Source organism: Anser brachyrhynchus, assembly GCF_964034855.1.
Source record: "Anser brachyrhynchus genome assembly, chromosome: 3".
NCBI lineage: Eukaryota > Metazoa > Chordata > Aves > Anseriformes > Anatidae > Anser > Anser brachyrhynchus.
The window spans coordinates 81695632-81700408 of NC_137696.1; the positions used below are offsets into that span (position 1 = coordinate 81695632).

The 4777-nt window shown below is 33.7% G+C and overlaps 2 long non-coding RNA genes across 3 annotated transcripts; one reads left to right on the forward strand and one right to left on the reverse strand.

Annotated features, from left to right (window-relative positions):
- Positions 1-440: 440 nt before the first annotated feature.
- LOC308191964 lies at positions 441-2592 on the forward strand. Of its 2 annotated transcripts, none has more exons than XR_013948429.1 (4): positions 441-1134; positions 1216-1287; positions 2304-2362; positions 2453-2592. It is a non-coding gene; the product is annotated as an uncharacterized lncRNA (long non-coding RNA). The 2 variants fall into 2 exon arrangements; XR_013948430.1 differs by having other exon boundaries at positions 2304-2349; positions 2453-2574.
- Positions 2593-3428: 836 nt separating this feature from the next.
- LOC308191965 lies at positions 3429-4635 on the reverse strand. Its single transcript, XR_013948431.1, has 3 exons — positions 4366-4635; positions 4078-4125; positions 3429-3559 (listed from the first exon to the last, which is right to left on the reverse strand). It is a non-coding gene; the product is annotated as an uncharacterized lncRNA (long non-coding RNA).
- Between the last annotated feature and the right edge of the window lie 142 nt (positions 4636-4777).

The following is a 4777-nucleotide window of genomic DNA, read 5'->3' on the forward strand; positions in this document are numbered from 1 at the left end:
TTGGGGCAAGAAACAGAAGACCACTTCATTCAGTACTAATGTCACAGAGATTTTGATTCTTGTGTGTGAAACATATATGAGTGACACAAAATATGCACAGATCAGGGTTTCACTTGGATATATAATGAAGTTGATTTGTTAACATATTAAATGATCAATCAGCAAATAAAACACAGGTTAGGAATAGTAACCCGTGTCATCAGTTATTTCGATATTTTTCCTCTTGGAGTAAGATTCTATCTTTATCTAAATGTAAGGAACATAATCTTTGCCAGATAATCAGTTTTCACTCATGAAGCAATTTCAAACCACCCTCATAATTTATCCAAATGGGCATTCATTTCAAAGTAACCACACCTGAGTTGAGTACACCCTAATTTGAAGACTGTTTATAAAACAGAGGTACTATTACTGTTCTTGTATGTTTGAATTAACTCACAGTCTGACTTTCCAAATATTTTTGTCTCTTTTACTATTGCAAATATCTATAAGTAGGCTTGATAATAGAATGATAAAATGAACAAAACATTCAGAATACTTCAAGATTCTCTCTAGCCTGTTCAGATTTTGCATCTTTTGTCCTCAGAAGGTTCTACTGCATTTAGGACATTATTCCTGGGCTGAACTCTTTATTTTATAACTTTTTTTTAATGAATAGTAAGTCTACACCTGAAAAAAAATGAAAAAAAAAGGAAAAGAAGAAGGAAAAGGAAGAAGGGAAGTGGGAAGGGAAGGGAAAAAAACATCAATAAGAAAGGATTTTCTGAAGTTTTGCGTCTTGCTTGGTCACAAAGAAAAACAATAGTTGTTGTTAATGTTAAATATTATTGTTAAATGTCAATCAGAAAAGCAGATCAACATTTCCTTACATGTAGAAAAGCAATCATTGAGAAAGGAAATGAATCATTGAATCATCCTGTTAGATGAGGAAAAAAAAAAAAAAGATATGCATGATTTAGAATGACTGGAGCAAAAGTAAAATGGTAAAAACTTTCAGAGTCACCACAGAAGACTACTTTCTCATGATGGTATACTAGCTGATTTTCTGTCTTTCTTGTAAATTAAGCAATTCTACAGATTGGGAGAATATTCATTTCCCCTAATTTAGGTTAAAAATTAGTTGTTTAAATTCAGGTTAGTCTCCCTAGGGACCGTTTATAGTGAATGAAAGAAATAAACTATTCATTTAATCTTAAACTGGTTGTATTATGGTAGGCAACATGAATTATTTTCTGAAGTTACATGATTGACCACAATGGAGACCAGAACTTGGACTTCTAAAATGAGGTATCTTAGATTAGAGAAGATGAGTCCCAGTCTGGGTATATTGCTACAAATTAGTTGGCATTTCAGACTGCCAGCTTTGTTTCTCCATTTTGATTGGAGGGGGAAAAGATCTTTGTAACCTAGTTAAAAATAATATTATATTATTTTTATATTGCATGTTTTGAATTTTTATATATAACTTCAGAATCAGAATATTTTTATTTAAGACTTAAATGTTGATAAAGTATAAACACAAGATGGCAGAGATAAGGAATACAATAAATATTTCAAAGCTATATTTGAAAATTATTATTAGTTTTTGAATAATAGCAATTAGTGTTGTTCTCTGAACAATAGAATTAAATATGCAGTCTTTTCACTTAATGCTTGCCAAACTGTGCCACTGGACAGAAAAGTACAAAATACCCATGTATGCTTGATAAATAGTAAGTCCTCTTCTAGTAAGTCTATATTGAGCTAATGATTGGAGATTGTTTTAAAATCTGAAAGATGTGTTTGCATGTCCCAGTTACAACTGTTGGTAGTATTAATTAGTTTCGTGCTGGGTACTCTTGTTAACATGTAATATTTGATTCCTCTTTATAGGATTCTTTTTGAGAATAACTGTGACAATATTCTGTCCTTCATCTAACAGTTGCATGAAAATTCCTATTGATAACCAGATATAAAGTCACAGATTATTGATTAATAATACCAATACATTTGGTATACCGTGTTTTACTTTTTTTTTTTTTTTAAATATGATTTGCAGAAAGAGCTTTAACTTCCCTGAATGGGAGTCCAAATAAGTATTTTATGTAGTATTTCCACAGATGTGAGCAATTTTATTTCTCTGTACAAAAATCCATAGCATACAAATGAGCATGAACATTTGAAGCATCAGCACTAATTCCTTTTATATCTGTGACATTATTTAAAGACAATAAGCATTGAAGAATTTGCACAGATTTAAGGAAGGTAAATGTATTTTTTAAAAAGTGTTTGTGCACTGACAGGTTTTCCCCTGTTTACTCTAGATTACAGAGGATGCAGCTGTTGCCTCCAGACGGTGGAATGTAAGGGGTATATATTCAAAGTACTGAATAATATTCTAATAACGGTACTCACTTTAGAATTGTTGGCAGAAATGGTTGGATAACTCTTTAAGGATAACTTAATTTTACAGGACAGCCTTCCAGGAGACAAGATAACATTGTAAGAAAAAACAAGACAAACAAACAAAAACCAATAATGTCTTTATATTAAACTAGTTCAACTAAAAAAAAGATTGAAGAGTTGGGCCTTGATACTCCTACTGCAGGCAGTATTATGCTATTAATTCCTTGGGTGCACAATATGCTCTGCTGTGCTTTTAGGACTGTGATGAATTGAAATTGTTTGATCTTGTGCTACTAACTGTGAGTTAAGTTTTTATAAATAAACCTAGCAGTTACCTCTTTTTACTTTAAGAGCTGAATGGTAAACTTATTCTTCCCGATTCTGTATTTTTGCTTTGTGGCTCTTTCTATCGATCGTTTAAAAAAAAATTATATTAAAACTTACAATAGTATTCCAGGCTCAAAAGTGAGCATTTTGTTTATTTTATTCCTCTCATTTTATCATATTCTATTTATTTTAAAATTCAAAAGTTAACCTGGTTTAATTATATGCATCCTGAATTTGATGCTCTGCCATGCATGCATGGGACATCACCATGTTCAACAAAATGACAATGGGCACATATCATGGTCACTTCTCTCACAGAAGTGAGTGGGAGAAGGGGAAAGTGCTGGTACTTCAACAAAGTGTGACAAGAAAACCATTTCTGTGTATGGCTCGAATAAAATTCTAGTTTCTAATTTCAGCATGTGGCAATGAGTTTTAGTAAGCTGGGAATCCACATGAAGATAGAGAGACGGAGAGAGAGAGCTGTATATATTTGTCTGTATATGTATGTCTTATATATATTGTTTCCAAGAGTAACTGGAAAATAGAAAGGAAATGTGATCTTTATCATTAGAGCGTCCTTCAAGAGGTAGAACATCCATCTAGTCAGGGAGGCTGTGGCAGTCTTTCAGCACTGTGAAATCTCCATACACTGACATTTGAAACCACATAGTTCGGCTCAATGATGACAGCAAGATATGGACCTATTCATCAGCATAGCTGCAGAAAAATTTCACAGGCTGCTGATAACTTACAAATTTGCAGAATAATTCTGCCTTGGTTGAATCGTCCAGTCCTTTCCACAGCCAAAGCAGCAAATACCCGTGGGTTGTATTTCAGAGCTACGCTAAAGTTTTACAAGAAATGGTGAACAAGATAAGAATAAGGGATTTTGGAATAAAAAGAAAAACAGCAAAACAATTCAGTTGGATTTCAGTGGCCTAACAATAAATTTATGTAAAGCCATACTCTGAGATTAGTGGGAAAGACAATGTTAAGTGAAACTTAACATTGCAGAAACTACAAGTGGGAGGGAAAAGAACTGATATTTCATATCTTTATTGACTGGGTGGCATATTAGTTTAGTTGCAAATGCATTAGTATGAACAAACACATATCCATTTATTTTCAGTCACATGTATTGATTAGTTATTTCTTTAGGTTAAGGTGCCATATCAGTTTAGATGTTTATTTTGGTTGAATTACATTGGTCTAAACACCCGTGTAACACTGCTAGCAAATATAGAAAAAGATGGTCAAAGGTAGCTGATAGGTACACTGAACAACTATTCATTTACTTTAAAAAAAAAAAAAAAAAGAAAAAAGAAAAAGCAGGATCATTTTTAATGTCTTGATTATGCTTACCTATATATCCCTCTTCTACACCTCTCACCATCCTAGCATCAGGAACTGCTGTCAGAGGAGAAATATTTCACAGATTTGGCAACAGGTAAATAAAAACTGCATAAAAAATAGAATACAATGTCATTGTGTTTCCAACACTAAACAAGCTGAATACTTGGATTTTTCTTATGATTTTTGTTAATGGTAGCAGTCAGTGGTTCCACTGTATCATCCAGGGTCACCAGTCATAGGCTGTGACAGTGCTGAGCTAGGCACCATGCAGACAAAGCAGGGAAACACAAATCCTACCTCAGAGCTCACTCTTCAGTTGTAAGGAGACGCAGCAGATGGACTGTCATACAGGGGCCATGAGGTAACTGTTGGACAATCTGCAGCCAAACACTGTCAAGTTTCTTGTATGTACCGTGGTAAAAGAGAGTTCTTAAAGATAATTTAAAACATGAGTACATGTGCAGGTATTTACTTCAGAAGTTTTTCCTAAAACAAGTTGATTTCAGCTGCCTGCTGCTTGTGTTGTAATCAATGCAGAATGACACAGAGTGAATCTGTTTAATTTGAACAGGCTTTATAAACATGTGGGAATTATTGGTAATAGCAAAATTACTCATTCAGGAATAAGCACCTGAATGGATAATCATCCTTTGTGGTATAAATTAGGAAGAAAAAAAAAGGGGGGGGGGGGGGGGGAATGATGGGGGGG